The sequence below is a fragment of the Hemicordylus capensis genome, chromosome 2 (assembly GCF_027244095.1).
Source record: "Hemicordylus capensis ecotype Gifberg chromosome 2, rHemCap1.1.pri, whole genome shotgun sequence".
Classification (NCBI taxonomy): Eukaryota; Metazoa; Chordata; class Lepidosauria; order Squamata; family Cordylidae; genus Hemicordylus; species Hemicordylus capensis.
Window position 1 is genome coordinate 154,785,637 of NC_069658.1, and position 17,770 is coordinate 154,803,406.

At 45.9% G+C, this 17,770-nt stretch overlaps 1 protein-coding gene and 1 long non-coding RNA gene across 2 annotated transcripts in view; one reads left to right on the top strand and one right to left on the bottom strand.

Moving 5' to 3' along the window:
- The window catches only part of LOC128343209 (transient receptor potential cation channel subfamily V member 6-like), a 120,777-nt gene that overhangs the window by 86,849 nt on the left and 16,158 nt on the right, over positions 1–17,770 (bottom strand). The window lies entirely within an intron of this gene.
- LOC128343211 (uncharacterized) lies at positions 1,431–16,826 on the top strand. Its single transcript, XR_008315386.1, has 2 exons — positions 1,431–1,556; positions 16,577–16,826. It is a non-coding gene; the product is annotated as an uncharacterized LOC128343211 (long non-coding RNA).

A 17,770-nucleotide genomic window follows, 5' to 3' on the forward strand; every position in this document is an offset into this window, starting at 1 on the left:
TCGATACTTAAAGTGAGTTTGCCATGGTGCAGAGTTGGAAGTCAGGGTTTGGTTATCAAGAGAAACAGAGTTGGTGTGAGAGACTCAGGGATTTGACTCCTGGGATGTGGTTATTTTGACCATATTGTGGTGTTAGATTTACACAGCTTTTAGGTGGAACAGCTTTGTCTCTTTAACCCACTGTATGCAATGTTGTATGTTCTGGGTACTGAGTCTATCTGTCCACAAAATATATATCTACATAGTAATGATTTGCAGGCTAGAGTCTAATTTGGAAAGTTTGGGGGAAATGGTAAAAGACAAGTTTTCTGAAGATGCGTGTCAGATGTTTGGATGGGGGGCGCAATTTCAGTGCTTGCCCTAGGCGCCATTTTCCCTAGTTACGCCCCTGTTTGGACTACAATGTCTATCATTCCCAGCCACAGTGGCCAACAGTAAGGGATGATGGGAGCAGTAGTTCTCCTGCAGATGTTGGATTACAAGTTAAGAACCTAAGAACAGCCCTGCTGGATCAGGCCCAAGGCCCATCTAGTCCAGCATCCTGTTTCACACAGTGGCCCACCAGATGCCTCTGGAAGCCTACAGGCAAGAGTTGCAGGCATGCTCTCTCTCCTGCTGTTACTCCCCTGCAACTGGTACTCAGAGGCATCCTGCCTTTGAGGCTGGAGGTGGCCTATAGCCCTCCAACAAGTAGCCGTTGATAGACCTCTCCTCCATGAAGTTATCCAAACTCCTCTTAAAACTATCCAGGTTGTTGGCTGTCACCACATCTCATGGCAGAGAATTCCACAAGTTGATTATGCGTTGTGTGAAAAAAGTACTTCTGTTTGTTGGTCCTAAATTTCCTGGCAATCAATTTCGTGGGATGACCCCTCGTTCTAGTGTTATATGAGAGGAAGAAGAACTTCTCTCTCTCCACTTTCTCCACACCATGCATGATTTTTTAGACCTCTATGTCTCCCCGCAGTCGTCTTTTTCTAAAGTAAATAGCCCCAGGTGTTGTAGCCTTGCTTCGTAATAAAGGTGTTCTAGGCTCCTGATAATCTTGGTTGCCCTCTTCTGCACCTTTTCCAGTTCTACAATGTCCTTTTTTAGATGTGGTGACCAGAATTGTAGCTAGCACTCCAGGTGTGGCTGCACCATAGTTCTGGGCATAACATTGTTCTGGGCAGGGAGGAGTTGAGACTTTTATAAACTTGCAGTGGAATAAAACACCTACCAAATTTCACTCTTTGCAAAGGCCACCTCTAGCCTAAGAGACAAGATGCCTCTAAATACCAGTTGCAGGGGAGAGGGAATTGTGTGGAAATTTTATTGTAATATGTCCAGCCAGTAGGTGGCTCTAGCATTTGTTAGTAGTGATCCTAACTGGAGGCAGAGTCTTTTCCTGCTCCCTGCCTGTACTTGTTGAACTTGTTTCTTCCTGTAACACCATAAAGAAGTCTTACCCTCTAATGGCTGCCTTCCTGTGAACTCCCATGCCAGGCATGCCCTTAGCTCTTGCCTGTGGGCTTGCCAGAGGCATCTGGTGGGCCTAGTCCGGGATGATGGACTAGGTAGGACTTGGGCCCGATCCAGCAGGGCTGTCCTTAGGTTCTTATGTAAAGAGTTGCAGACTGAAAAGCTGAAAATTAAACATTTCCCCCCTGTGGCACCTAAAAGACATGGAAACTTTTCTCATGATTGGCGAGAAAAGCTTCTTCTGGGTCTGCGGGGAGAGCGGGCTTAGCCTGCTCTCCCCACGGACAATCAAAAGGCAGGGTGGCCAGATCGGCTGCCCACACGATTGCCGGCTCCGTCACGGAGCCGGTGGGGGCTACAAGTATCGGGGGCAGTGCAGCCCCCAGATGTTCCAGGATGACCTGCGTGAGTGCATGGGGCATCCTGGAGAGACCCCCGAGCCCGGTCAGGGGTCTACTCATGTGTCGCTACACACGATGACGGCACACAAACAAAAAAATGAGACTAACGGAGCACTCCTTCCATTAACCTCATTTAAGGGGAGGGGGAATTAGGTGGGCTAGCTGCCTTGGAAGCACTGGGCTCACCTGTGAGTCCGGTGGTTCCCACGATCCCTGGAAAGCGGGCTAAGCTCCCTTAGCCCGCTTTCCAGTGATCGTGGGAATAGCCTCATGATTTTGTGGTTTGATCTTATACTTGCAACAAAACAAGATTTTACAAAATGGATCCCAGGGAATTGTTTTAAAACCTGCCCCCTCCTCAGTGGGAGAACATTTTCATGCAGACGGTCCCAGGTTCACTCCCTGGCAGCATTTGCAGGGTAGGGTAGGGTAGGGAACATTTGTTTGAAAAACCCTAGAGAGTTGCTGCCGGTCAGAGCAGACACTACTGAGCTAGAGGGACCAATGATCTGACTCAGTATAAGGCAGCTTATCCAAACCTCACTTTGCAGTAGGCCCCAAAATGTGTTTGTCCGTGCCCCCCCCCACTTCCCCCCCACTCAGCTTGCTGCGTTCTCAGGCCCCAAACTGTTCTTTTCTAGGCCCTTCTCTCTGCCTTCCCTTTAGAACTGAATCAGAAGCAGTGGGGTGGGGTGGTACCACAGGCATTCAGAGGTTTCACCACCACAGGTCAGCAGTTAAGACTAGTTAAATCAGCATTATAATCTTCACAGGGTGTATCTATACTTGCACCATGGGTAAAATAACGGGATGGAGACTAGGGCCGAATTCAGATGTAGCACGAAACCAGAGTTAAACAGGGCAGAGGCTGGAATGCCATTACATCTTAATTTGAGCAACCGTGGTTTCGAGTCATAAACGACCTGCAGTTTGCCTCACCAAACTTCAATTTGAATCTTTGGTTTGCACAAAGGTTCACCACCAAGACCTCAAGTTTGATCACCAATGCGCTACATCTGATCCCGGACGCCACCATAACTGAAGTTTCATGCCAGTTTTCAAGAGGCAGTCATAGAGATGGCAGTGTAGACCCACCTGGGAATGCAGCCACTCCATGGCTGCAGCACTCCTCTCTGGTGGCCCCTCCGAGCAGAAGCCCTGCCCCTTCTGTCACCTATCGAACTATGGAGTTGCCCGGTAACAGGGACACCGCCGCGTCCCATCCCAAGCTTGTCAGCCTGTTGAGCGGTACAGCCACACAGGGGCATGCCCTCTTCCCACTCTATCCCTTGCTCCTCTCACCTGGAAAGCAGGAGGGAAAGGGGATGGGATGACAGGATGGGCATTAAGTGCTTTGCTCCCCAAGAATGATGTATGTTCACACGCACAAACACTCCAGGTGGCAACAAGCAGGGCACCCCGTCACAGTGCCCAGAGAGGGAAAAACTGCTGGGTGGGGGGGTACCCAAGTTTAAAAGACAGCCCCAAACAGGTATTCTTGAACAGTCAAGTTCTATTTTTTATTTCCATAGAAAGGTTGAGGGTTTGCGGTCCCTAGGCTTACTCATGAGCAGGGCCGGTCACCAGGATCAGCACTGCTCCAGTCAGAGGAGTGATCTGACACATGCAATGACGAAGGATGATGACCCGAGGCGGACCACACTCACTCAAAGCAGTGCCAGGCCATGGGGACACCACCTCGCAACTCATGAGAAGAACTGTCAGAGAGGAGGGGAGGGAATTGCCAAGCAAAATCACTAATAATGCGAGATGATAAAACAACCCCTTCTCCCTTGGAGCACTCTCTCACAAGAGTGTCAGTACATTGGGGCTCTATATCGAGCCAGGTTGCTGTATGGAGGAAAGCCATGGGGATGGGTACCCAAGTGACTGCTCTCCCTGTCTTGGTGATTGGCACCAAGTATCTGTTAAAACTTGCACCCTGCCAGCCTGTCTGACCCATGTGGGCAGGTGTACCCTTGCTTGTGCGCTGAAATGGTGACCCTGCACTCCTGGGGCTGCTAAAAAATGGGGCTCCCTTGCCCCATAATTCCCCACACCGGCAGATCGCAGACGGCACAACACCAGACCGAACCCAGGAATTTTGAACGGGTTTAAAAATCCCACTCTTTAGGGATTGTGTTCCCCCTGTCTGCGCACAAGGCAAGGCTATGACACACAGAGCATCAAATCTCTTTTGGGTGCATGCAAGGCTTCACAGGTAAGGGGGGACGGGTTGCAGCACTTCTGTTCTACAGACTGGCCCTCTCATGAGAGGGATAGCCCACTGGCATCAAGCTGCCAGTGGAGCAGGAATGTAGTTTGGTCTGCATGGGATGCTTTGACAGGGTGATCCCTCCCAACAGCATCCTAGGTCATGGCAGGACAGACCCCCCCATTCTAGGATCCTTTGCCCTTCCTCATATACATATCCCCTCCTAGAAAGTCTTCATGTTCCCTTCCCTTTCCTGAGTAACAGGGAAATAGTGCCCACCGATATCCCCACCCACCCTAAAACTGTGCTTGTGGGGGACTATTTACATTCAAGGCTCTTAGGAGGGTGGCGATGCCATTGTTGTCTGAAGAATGCTGGCATGGCATTTAAAGGGATTTAAACGCCCTTTCCATGCCAAGGGCGGACAGACAGCTGTGAAAATGCACAGTTGCGCTTGGCACCCCCCTTCCAGATCGTGGCTGCTCTGTTGGCATGCTGGCACTTTGCCATAGTCTGGTCATGGAGCTTGCTGGGATCAGCCTCGGTGGCTGAGCAAGAGGGAGGGGCTCCCCTCTCCCGGAACTGGAGGTTGGTGGACTGCAGATGGGCAAACATTTGCCATGTGTTTCAAATTGAAACCACGGGTTTGCCACCCTCCGGTTTCATGCTACGTCCGATTGTAGCCTAGGGGTGTGCACGGACCAAAAATTGCGGTTCGGCTCAGAATTTGAGCTGAAATGTATGCTGCTGAACTGGTTCAGTCCATCCAACTGAGCAGGCTGGTCCGTTTGACCAAACCAGTTTGGTGGTTCAGACAGTTAATACTTGTAAAGGGGAATCCAGTGAGGATTCCCCTTTACAAGTAAAGGGCAGGGGATCCTGCTGGAAACGCTAAGGGGCGGCTGGATGGGGATGGCGAGAGAAGTAGTCAAGTTCTTATCCTGCCAGCACGGCTGCCGGCACCACCGCAACTCACCCCCGTCACCCCAGGCACGTGTGATGCCTTGTTTATGAAGCTGCTCGTGTGGTGGCAGCAGCATGGTTCTGGCCTCCGTGCATCCACAGAAGGCAGAACTGCACCACCATGCAGGCAGCTTCTTAAACAAGGAATCACACGCACTTGGGGCCACACCAGTGTGGGGGGGGGAGTGGCAGCACCGGCAGCTATTCTGGCCAGGTACCTCTCTTACCACCCCCGCCCAACCACCTGTTTGCTGCAAAATTGGTTTGCTCAAACCGGGCTTAGTTCAGTTCAATCGCAGACCAAACTGCCACTGGTTCAGTTCAAGATCAACCCACTGAACCGGACTGGTTCGAGGTGAACAGATTCAGAAGTGAACAGTTCGTGCACACAGTTCGTGCACACCCCCAATGGAGTTCGTGCACACCCCCAATGGAGGCTTCAAGGTCAGGGAAGAGAGGCCAGATGGTTCGTGCACACCTAGCGGTGCACACCTAGCAGCCAGATGGTTCGTGCACACCCCCAATGGAGTTCGTGCACACCCCCAATGGAGGCTTCAAGGTCAGGGAAGAGAGGCCAAATCTCCCTCTTCTAGGGTTGTTTTTTAAATGATCTATGTGTTGACTTAAGGTTGCCTAACCACCAATTTTACTCGTACATAGAAATCTTAGCCATTTCTCTAAGTACATGAAAAGTGTCATTAAAGTCATCCAGTATTTTTCCTGTGAAAGTCAAAGACTACAGGAGGCATGTCAGGGTGGATTTGATTTAAATCAAACTGATTTAAATCATGATTTAAATCACTAGCAGGGTGGATAAAAATCAAAAAAATCTGATTTAAATCAAAAAAATCCTATTTAAATCAAAAAAATCGGATTTTTTTAATTTAAATCAGTTTTTTGATTTAAATCGGATTTTTTTGATTTTTATCCACCCTGCTAGTGATTTAAATCGTGATTTAAATCATGATTTAAATCGTGATTTAAATCGTGATTTAAATCAGTTTGATTTAAATAAAATCCACCGTGAGGCATGTGCATCAGAAACAGTCACCTGCACATGTACACTTCTGTACTGCTTCGCCTTCTGTTCTGCTGAATCATGCTGATAAGGGTTGTTAATGCTTTGCCAAGAAGCTTGGCCACACCTAGAGCCCTGTTTCCTCTCTTTTGTTTGTTAATTAACAAATGATTTGTATCAAATTTTATTACTATTTCTCAGCTGACGCAAAATTTAGTACAGTGTTTCAAGAAGGGGGGTGGCGGCATGGGGAGGGGTGAGAAGATCCATCCACTGCAACACCATGGCAGAGAAGCAGCCATTTTCAGCACTTGCCATGAAATGTCTCAGTGGCGTATGTAAGATTATTTTTAAAGGCCATTTTAAACCCCATTTAAAAGATGGAGAAAGTGAGCTAGGACTGAAAGAAGAGCTGCATGGCTGCCACCAAGAGCATCAGCAGCTCCCCAATCTCCTCCCATCCCCAGTTACTTCTAGCAATACAAATACATGATGCATCATCTTTGACTGAGCTTCTCCACCTATTCAAACTGCAGCCAATTAAATGGAGTAGAGGCAAGAGTCTCTGAGTAGGTGTGTGCACGATTTGTGGTTCGAACCTCAGTCTGAACCACGGCTCAGACACACATGGTGTCCGTGCATGTGCGGGTGCCATTTGCATAAGGACCTGCTCTCCTTTTTCTTAAAATTTGTGGTCCCCCAGCCCAAAAAGTGCTAGAACTGCAGTTTGAACTGCGGTTCATGCACATCCCTATCTCTGACGGTGAAGATTTTATTTAATATGGCTCACCACAGAAAACAAGATGTGGGGCTGCTTGCTTTTCGTGTCACCATGCATACCACCAGGAACTTTCTGCCCTAAGACCATAGCATATGAAAGGTGACAGTAGCATATGACAACAGTATTCAGGTGCTCCTTTTCACTGTCCCTGGTCAGTGGGCAGGGTGGATTTGATTTAAATCACTAGCAGGGTGAATAAAAATAAAAAAAATCCGATCTTTTTTATTTAAATCGGATTTTTTTGATTTAAATCGGATTTTTTTTATTTTTATCCACCCTGCTAGTGATTTAAATCGTGATTTAAATCGTGATTTAAATCAGTTTGATTTAAATCAAATCCACCCTGTCAGTGGGTCAAAAAAATGTTCCATTTTAATTTGAACATAAGGCCATATTTTTAAAAAGAAGTTCAGTTTTGAATGTAAAACAGCTCACCCATTAATATAAACAATGAAAAATAACTGCCATTTTGGTATCAGCAAGCTTCAAATACTAACACAGAGTTTTGTTGCTGTCAAAGCAGCTGAGTTTCTTTCCCATGTTTAGTGCTTATAAACTTGAGTTCTGCAGTCTCAAAACATGGGCCTTGCAGTTATTCAGGACTGAGTGCAGCAACTGTAAATAATGGAGATTAAATTTCAAATGTTTATAATTTATTTCAGTAGTAGTATACAATAGAATGTGGCAATTGCAAGGGGTGTTGAGAGGCAAATGACTACTTTTATTATTTTTTCCCCCAACAAGTTGATCATTACAAAGGAGACCTGGGATCACAGGTGGTTTTCTGCAGCCCTACTGCCAGTATTCCCTCGAAGACGTGCACATCTTTTTTGATGTCTGCTCAGTTAATTTTAGATCCCACTCAGGTGCCCCACTCTGAACGCACATGCGCACACATTGCCTTGAGACTTTACATAACTGGTTCCCTTCACAGCTAGAACTGCGATGTGAGTCATTTATAAAAACTATCCATGTGGTGAGAGGTTTCACACTTAAGTTTCAAAGCATGAAAATGTTTCTCATTCCCCTTTCAGAGGAAAATCTCATTTTCTATATTAAGACAACATGTTAGGAAGTTGCTCTGCTTACCGTTTTTGCACCCAAGGGAGCCTGGCTTATGGCAAGAGAAACAGAGCAAAACATCCAGAACAAAACACATTCCACAAATTAATCGAAAAAATTAGAGCAAACAATGCCTAGCACTCTCCTGCTCTGGTTTGGCACATGCCCCTCACTCAGTCCAGCATGTGCCTTGATCCAGCTCCGGTAAGCCGGCATATCCTATCAGTTGTTCCACTCCTAGTGCTTAGATGGCCTCCACGAATGCATGGACTTAGATGCCACCCGCGCATGTGGAGGTGATCTAAGCCCTAGGGGCAGAGTAGCCAGCAGGGAATGCCAGCTGGCCAGGTGCCAGGGTGAGGCAGGGGTATATGTGTGTGTGTGTGTGTCTGTGTCTGTGTGTGTGTGAGAGAGAGAGGGAAATGGAAGGCCAAATACACAAAGGTTAGGAAATTACAAAGTAGGACTGCCAGTTTTTGTACTGTTAAAGGGATCATGCTTATCTTCATGTGCTTAAAAATTTCACCGGCTAATTTCTGCAGATCAAATTGCTGTTAAAGACAAGAGCAGGCCAGTGGAGGAGAACTGGTCTTGATGTAGCAAGGATGAATTGTCCCCTTTGCTAAGCAGGGTCCAACCTGGTATGCATTTGAATGGGAGACTACATGTGAGCACTGTAAGATACCTTTTAAAAATACTTGGAAATTCAGTCCTGAAAAAACCTTCAGTTTAAGATGAGACTTAAGATGCTTTAGATTTTCACTCATGCTCTAAAAAGAATGGAAATTGCAAGTTAAGGTGCCCATCATGACTTCCGGCGGCGGGGCGGGGGAGCCATCATTGGGCGAGCGGGTTCAAAGAACCTGTCACCCCCAGGGGCCGGCCCAGGATAAACACCCCATATCTGATGTCTGATGCAAAGGGGGTTATTTCGCTCCCAGATTGAGCCATGAGGACCCATTTGGGACTCAAATGGGCCCACACTGCATTGGCAGTGCAGCCGGAGTTACTCTCCCTGCCTTTTAAAGGCAGAGAGAGCCGCTCCTGGCCTCGCTGCCAACGCAGCAGGGCCAGTCTCCCTCCAAAATGCGGCCCCGCAGCCCCGTATGGAAGGGAGACCACACCACCGTCCATGGCATCAGATGTGGGGGCTTGGCTAGCCACCCCCATGTGGCTCATGTCAGATGCAGGGGCAGGGTCCAGGGGCCAAGGTGGCAGCCAAACATGGGCCACCCTCAGCCTCCCTCCGCTCCTGGTAACTTCCATGCCATATAAGCTGTAAAGACTTCGAACAATCTAGTATATAATGGCTTTAGAAATGAGGCACCATGTACCCACACTTTGCCTTGATCTTTCAGTTGGACATTGGGCTAAGGAGGGATTCATCTTGGCAGAAATTTAGCAAGCACAGTTTCCCTAATCACTTCCTAGAAATGCCTTTGACGAATTTCTGCCCGATGCATCTCCGATCAAGGCAAAGTGTGAGTGCATGGAGCTTCATTGCACCTTAACTTGCAATTTCCATTCGTTTTAGAGCACAAGTGAAAATATATAACATTTTAACTCCTCATAAACTGAAGGTTTTTGAACAAGGTATATGCACAAGTGGTTTAAGTAGCAAAATAAATAGATAATTTGTAAAGATGAAGGCCCATTCTTTTATTAAGGGACTTGTATCACACTGGCCCACTGAAAAGAGTGGTGGCACCACACACAAGAACTGCCATGCTGCAGCAAGCAAAGGTTCCATTAGGGATGTGCAGAACATTTTGACAGCGAAATGTTTCACTTTGAAACAGGCTGTTTTGAATGTTTTGAGCTAGGAACAGAATACCCTTTAAATAAAGGGCCTGTTTTGAGCTCGGAGCAGAAAACCCCATGTTGATCGAAACATTTTGATGTCACAAGCACTATTTTGGATGCCTGTTTTCCCCCTTGCTGATTGGCTTGCAATCTCATCTCCTCTCTTGTTGATTGGCCCATAATCATACAAAGCAAGTGTTGTCATGGGCAACTGTGCCTCCATTGGCTGGGGGGAAGGGAGAGGGGAACACTTTTTGAGAGAATTTCAAAATGTATTCAAAGGGACTGGGGGCAGAGAGCGCCCTTATAGTGTGCCTCTCTTGAAGAGGATACATCAGGAGAGAAGGAAAGTAGGTTTGATTTTGTGGTTTACTTTTCTCAGCACTTAGTATAAATATGCTGTGCTATTGCTGCTATAACTATCTGGTTTTGCTAGATCTCTGTCAATCTGAAGGCAGAACTTGGGTGCCTGCCTGCCTTCCTTGAGTTGTGGTTTGTTTTGTTTGTGAGATAGTGTTGTGGTGAGAAATTGACAGTGGCAGAGGTGTGTGAGAGAGAGAGAGGAAGAGATTTCTTGACGATTGCTGTAATGAGTTCCATGTCTGGCCTTGAGACTAATTTGTGTGTCTGCTCTGCAATCTGCATCAAAAGGCTTACTCAGTCAAAATGTGGCTGAAGTTGGAACTAGTTACTCTAGTTGAGCTTATGGCTATGCTTACTGCTAAGTAAGGGTGCTGTTGTGGCAGCTGTTGCAATGCTAGGAAGTAACGTAAGGAGTCATAATTGTGTGAGAGATAACAACTTGTGCCAGTGATGTTACTGCAGCGCAGGCATTGTGGCTGGCAGTGGATTCTGGATCAGTGATTCTTTTTTGGTCATTTTTGGACTGTGTTTGCAATGTGTGTTCTGTGTTGGAGGGACAGATTCCCTTTTACTGTGTGCTTCTGCAGTGTTTTCTTCAAGGCAGGGTTGCAAGATGCATTTCAAACTGCAATGCAAGACTTGTGTGTAGTGCACTCTGTGAGTACAGCTTGTTTCAGCCATAGGGAACAATGGGGAACTTTAAACACCCCATTGTTTCCTATGGGTAGTTCCTAGGGACACCAATGTGGGTTGTGTGGTAGGGCATGATGGGTGCTACCTTACACCCAACCCACAAAAGAAAGGATGTGGGCGATTTTAAAATAATTTTTTAACCTTTTCCCCATAGGACCCATGGAAAACAATGGGGTGTTTCAACTTCCCCATTATTCCCTATCACCAAAACACAAAATGTTGTGCCCAAACGCTAAAGCAGCTACGATATTTCTTCCAGAAAGCTGTCCCCCTGACCTTGTATAAATCAATCTGTATCAAATCCATTTTCCATACCAGTGTTGTATTTTCTACTGCCTGTAATATTAACTACTTCAGGGCATTACTAGACATGACTGTTTAAGTTGAAGAGAGATTTGACCAGAACTGAGCTGCTGGGATGCTTTCTTAAGTCTTTGCTCCCCAATGCTGTTTCACAATGAACCCTCAGCACTAGGCATGTGCATGTGCAGCAGCCATGTGCATGCTAACACCATGCGCAGGCTGCTGGGAGTAGCATTTGCAGCTGTACATGGCATTTTGGAAAGCAGGTGCCATGCCTGAAAAAGTGGTGGGGCAGAAGGAGGGGTGGTGGGGTGGTGGAGGTAGTAAGTGGTAAGGACCTACTTTTCAAAGGAACCAATCCCTGCCCTGCTGAACCGGTTTGGATGTAGGCACCCAAACCGATTTGACACTTTCCTAAGGAGGTGCTGAACTGGTTCGGGCACACCCCTAGTCCCCACCCAAGCTATTTGTGCTATGAGGAAAAGCATACAGGTACCATATAGTTCCAGTCTCCATTGTATTGACAGCATAGTCTTAACTATCCATGTCTGATTAGGGCAGGATTATGCAATGGGCCAGGCTGAATTCCACTAAGGACCAAACGAGGTGAATCTACATGTGCAACTGCGCTTCTGCCTTGGTACCGATTGCTTGTTGCCAATAGCAGGGAATTGGAGAGACATTGCTGGAGGACAATAAAAGATAAAGGAATTGAAAAGGGAGCTATTGTATATGAATCAAAGCAATGGATGTAAGCTGCTGGGTATAACCAATGGATGGTAAAGAGATTCAGTGGATGCTGATAGGCTCAGGCACACCCAACCTTTGCAGGTCAGTGCTGAATCACAAAATACCACATGTGGGATAATCACTGTTTGTGCATTAGCCACTTATTAACTCAGTCCTGGATACGGTCTGAAGACACAGTATCAAATCTCTCAATGAACTCCATCTCAGCAGTTTCATGCTCTATCTGCTGCCAAAAGTGGGGCTTTCCCAGAAGGCAGCATAACACACTATGAAGAGAGCTTGCAAAGAAGTTTAGGGCGAGAGCTTGCAGATAATCCGGAGGTCACATGGGAAGAGGTCTCCTGGTGTGATTTCTGCTCCATGATTAACCTCCAACTTTTCAAACTAGTTTTCTGGTGAACAGGAATTAACCACAGAAAGCAAGAGCTGTCCAGCTGGTGGTACAGCAGAAATTGTACCAGGAACCTTCCTCCCATGTGAGCTCCCCAGAATAAAAGACTACAAGAATCTGTACGAGTGTCTGAATTATCTGTAAACTCTCACTTTAAAGTTATTCAAGCTCTTTTCAGGTGCAATTTCAAGGAAGGGGGTTGATGATGAGAGGGAACCTGTGGAGCTGAGTGGCTAGGAAGGAGGCTGAACCTTTTCAACTGCTTTGCCTGCCTCTGAAGCCCAATGCAGAGGCCACAGGGATGACAGGGTCATAGATGCAGGAACCTGCCCCACTCCACCTATTCGGAGTCCATTCAAGGAGTAGCACAAGGCCTTCCCAGTGGGATCAAGAGCTCAGCTCTACACAAGCCATAATCCAGGATCAACATTTCATACCTGAATCCCTTCCTTTCTGCACTCCAGCCTTTGTTCCAACTTCCTATATACACTGCACACTTTTCTGTCTAGTATGTTTCACCAATGAGCAGTGAGCACTGATATTAGGGTACAATGTCATAACGAATATAACCTTCTTTATTGTATATACAAACTATCATCATAATGCAAAGGATATTCAAATTATCCTCATGTGAAATGGAATCAAACCAAAACATAACAGCTTGAATCATCAAGCCGGTATCAAACTGGAATCAAATCAAAACATGTTAAAGGGTTGGCTCCCTGTGTATAAAGCCAGATATATTGTAGAGTAACAAGCAATTTCCAAATGGCAAAGATACTTAAAAACAAACATACACTCCTCAATGAAAATATTTTATCCACAAATTTCCTCCTTCAATAAAGACTGTTAAATCCTAGATGCATATCCTTGTTTGTAAATTATAGTTAAAGCACAGTTTATTTATTTGATTTATATACCGCCTTTCCGAAAGTGGCTCAAGGCAGTTCCCATGGTTGGATGACATGCAGAGCTTTGATTCCATTAACCAGGATTCCTCCTTTGCAGTCAGGTTCACAAAGGGTAGGAGGAAAGGGGAGCAGGAGGAGAAAGTGCACAGGCTGCTATGACAACATCCTGGTTTGCAAACCATTATTAAGCCACAATCTGAAACGGTGGTGCTGTTCCTTAAGTGTGCAAGCTGAGGTGCTAAGGGGGGTGAGAGGAGGGAATGTGTGGGCTCAGGAGGGTTAATGATGCCATCCATGGCCATATATACCATGGTTTGTTCAGTCTTCTGAACTGACCTGCTATGTCTGACCCACACAAAAATTACTCAATAATTCATCAACTTAATTCAAACTTAATCAACAATTCTTCGACATTAAAAGCTCCTTGCAATTAGTATTGGTTGTGTCACATTCATGAGGAAAATACTGTTCTATTTTCTAGCTTTATTTGTGATACTTGTTCTCCAAAACAAACCATTTTCTCCTCTGGGGTGTTCAGACTTGGGCCATCTTTTCTGAAGTCCTTTTTCTTATTTGAAAGTCAGCCAAAGGGAAAGTCATAAAGAATTTTAATTCTTTATTTCCTGATTGTGTGCAATGCTCTGTACCCTTAGGCATGCACCCTTCCCTTCACTACAAGAGGAGAATGAGTCTACTTCTTATGCTGGCTTAGAACAAGCCAGGATCTATCATAATATTTGAACCAGGTGATCCTAACATATATACTAGCCAGAGGCATTATATTCACATGTAATGCGGAACTGTGGGTCCAATGGACCTGCAGATCCTCTCCTGCTCCCGCTGCTCTCCCATCCAAATGTGGAAGTAACGGAGAGCGATCTCTCTGCAGTCAGCGAGACTGCAGAGATAAGAGAGAATTGGCTGTGTGTGCTTCCTTCTTGGCCAAAAACACAAACAATTATTTTCATTGGTATAAACACACAAGAGAGACAATGTTCTCATTGTCTGTTGATATACCAGTTCATCCAATTAAACTGTAAGGATCCATAAAAAGAGTTGCCATGTTTTGACTGAAAACTAAGAAAGGCTGTCTAGCGTGGGGGTAGGCATAAAAGTAGATTGGGATCTACTGGTAAATCTGAGTGATTTGCAAAAGCTCAGCAATGTTCCCAGTGATTTAACAAATAAGTGTAGGGGTACCAACAGTTTTTTTGGGTAGTCAGTACAGGCAGTCTATGCTTAGCAGGTATGAAAATGAAAACTCGGGACATAATCCACTGTGTCCCCATGCAAGCACAGCTATCTGAATATGATAGGAGGGTCAAGGGGTAGGTGAACAGTAGGGGAATCCTGCATGCTGACAGAACACCACAAGTAACAAAGGACACCATAATCTCCCATGGTCTAAAGACCTCTTAGTTTCTAGGCCAACTACACAGAAGAGTCATTTATTTATTTATTTATTTATAAACCACCCCATCCAAAGGCTCTGGGCAGTGTACAACAAGTTTAAAAAGACACAAAAACGCACACCATTTAAAGCAGTGCTCAAAACCATTCAAAACCATTTAAAACCAATTAAAATACTTTTTTAAAAAAACAATTTAAAAACCTTGGGAGGCCAGGCCAAATAAGTACGTTTCTAGGGCTCTCTTAAAGGCCAACAGTGAACCTCAACTGTGGTTATCTGCCAGAAGTGTGTTCCATAGGCCAGGAGCAGCTACAGAAGTTCCAGGTCACACCAGAGATACTGGTGGTAACTGGAGACGGACCTCTCCAGATGGTGCGACACACTATGAATTAGGAACATAGGAAGCTGCCATATACTGAGTCAGACCATTGGTCTATCTAGCTCAGTATTGTCTTCACAGACTGGCAGAGGTGTCTCTAAGGTTGCAGGCAGGAATCTCTCTCAGCTCTATCTTGGAGAAGCCAGAGAGGGAACTTGGAACCTTCTGCTCTCCCCAGAGCGGCTCCATCCCCTGAGGGGAATATCTTGCAGTGCTCACACATCAAGTCTCCCATTCATATGCAACCAGGGTGGACCCTGCTTAGCTAAGGGGACAAGTCATGCTTGCTACCACAAGACTAGCTCTCATCTCACTGGCATCTGGTGGGCTACTGTATGAAACAGGATGCTGGACTAGATGGGCCTTGGGCCATAGGAGGAGCCAACAAAATTCTGTATCTGAATGGCAGAAAAAAGAAGAGCAGCCACCAAAATAAGTACACAAGAACAGCCCTGCTGGATCAGGCCCATGGCTGTTCCTATGTACTCACCCCGGTGGCTGCGCCTCTCCCTTCGCCACTCAACAAAATTTTGTTGGCTCCTCCAACCCATGCCAGCAAAATGCCACTCTATTCTAAAGAAGGGCCTAGGCCAGCCAAATCTTACTAGAGTGGGTCCAGCAAGGACCGTTGCCGGGGACGTATCTTTTGATATGGTCCCTGGGCCTACTGAGCCTGCTTTAGGCCCACAGCTGCCCCCTCCCTTTCATAATTAAATTTTTCAAGCTCTCTAAAGTAGCATGGTGATGTTGTATAGTGTGCATGGCAAGGGACTGCTTAGAGTAACTGTGCAACCAGCTTCTCAGGTAGTGTGTAGGACATTTGGGGAACTAAAGAAATGATCCAGGGCACCAGGTGGCCATTGCCAACACACGCCTGGATCCAGCAAATCTCACAGATTCTTAAAAGATCTGGACTGCATATTATAGATACAGAGATATACATTCTCAAGTATGTTCTACAATTTCCCCATGGTAATGGGCTTAAAGTCAGGACCCCATGGACCTCCAGGCCCAGGTGAAGTACTCTTTTTCCCTACCCTTCCATCCTTGGGCCCTGCTCTGGAATGAACTTAATCCTCACTTACCTTCATACTTCTATCTTGCGGCATGTTTACAGAATAAACATGATTTAAACACACACACACACAGGTTTGGACTTGATTTCAGGTGTGTGAATTAACTTGGGCACCCTGTTTCAAAGTTCAATGGAACTGCGATGGTTCAGATGGCTGGAACCAAAAAACTTCAGCAGCACCCAACAGGAGCAGGGCTCTTCTGATTGCTAATTTGCCAAGGATGGCATGAAATACTTCTTACTGGACAGCATCCAGGTTAGGTTAGCCATAACCAAGTCCCACTGAAATTAATAAGACTCCGGTTAATCATAACTAACTTGTATCATTGACTTCAATGGTGTTTAGTCATAGTATTGTGGTTGGAGTGTTGGACTAGGACCAGTGAGACCCAATGTTCACATTCCCATTCAGCCATGAAACCCGCTGGGTGACTCTGGGTCAGTCACGTATCTCTCAGCCTAACCTACCACACATAGTTGTTGTGAGAATAAAAATAACCATGTACACTGCTCTGGGCTCCTTGGAGGAAGAGCAGGATAGAAATGTAAAAATAAATAAATCACTAACTAATCTGGATGTTGCTCATTGCTTGCAGATGGGACAACATGTAATTGCTGGGACAACATCCCAGTGAAGCTTCTTACAGCACAGCAGTCCTTACTTCCTTCTACCTACCCTCTTCTCTGCCAGGACAACAGCTAAAGCAACCAAACTATATGTCAACATGCATTTCAATTACTGCAACATATTTCACTGGAAGACTTTACAGAAAGTTCCAAGAACCTTAGGCGATGACTCTTGATTTACTTTCTCCTGAGAACTATAAAATATTTTAAAGAACCATACATTGCCTCTGCCTGTATTAAAATGCCTGGGGTTTGAAGCAGACCTGTTCTCACTCTTCATACACATAAAGCTTAAATCAAAGCAAATGTACTTCTGGGCCTTGTCTCCATGCACCCAAAGCAGGAGGTCAATAGAGGCAATAGGTCTCTTACTATCTGACCTTCTTGACACACTAAGGAGTAAATATACTCTTTCTCCCTTTACACACAGGGGAATAAATCTATCCGATCTCCCTTTTCATCCAATCTCTCTTTTCATCCACTCAACATTCAAAATAGTGCCAGGTCACTGAGTTTGAGCCGTTTCACCAAAGGCAATGAAGGACCCTAAAATACACTGGCTTTGGGCACTGGAGCTCTATAATTAAGCCTTAGATTTTTATCAAAGGTTTAAAAAAAAAAAAAAAGACGACAGAGAGAGATAACAGCAATTCATAAGACCATGTCTGAGCCATTCACAGCTGTATAACTGTTGTGTCAATACCCTAAAAACATTGCTGAGAAGCAGACAGTATTGCATTGCACAATCAGCAATTCAGTCTAAGACAGCAACAGCCACATGAAATACAGCTAAGCCCCGAGACGGGTCCTGCCACTTTTCAAGTTTCCAGTTAGTACAGCCACACTTAATCAGGCCTCAAACAGAAGATGGCATCAAAGGTCTGGAGACTATAACAAGAAGAGTATACAGACAAACGGTATCCGAGCTCACAGGATATATAGAGCCTCTTCCCATGATCATTTAGCAGGGCCAGATGGTGGTCTGCGGGGAAGGCTGGTTAGACTTACCTTTCCTGCAGACGATTGAGCCGACCTTGCAAGGCAGCGGGGAGGGGGCCGGGATGTGTCATTCCAGCCCCAAAATAGAATGATGCACTGTTTACTCACGCGGTAGGATCCCCTCTCCCCTCCCAGGGCTCCCTGCAGTGTGGCAGACACGGCTG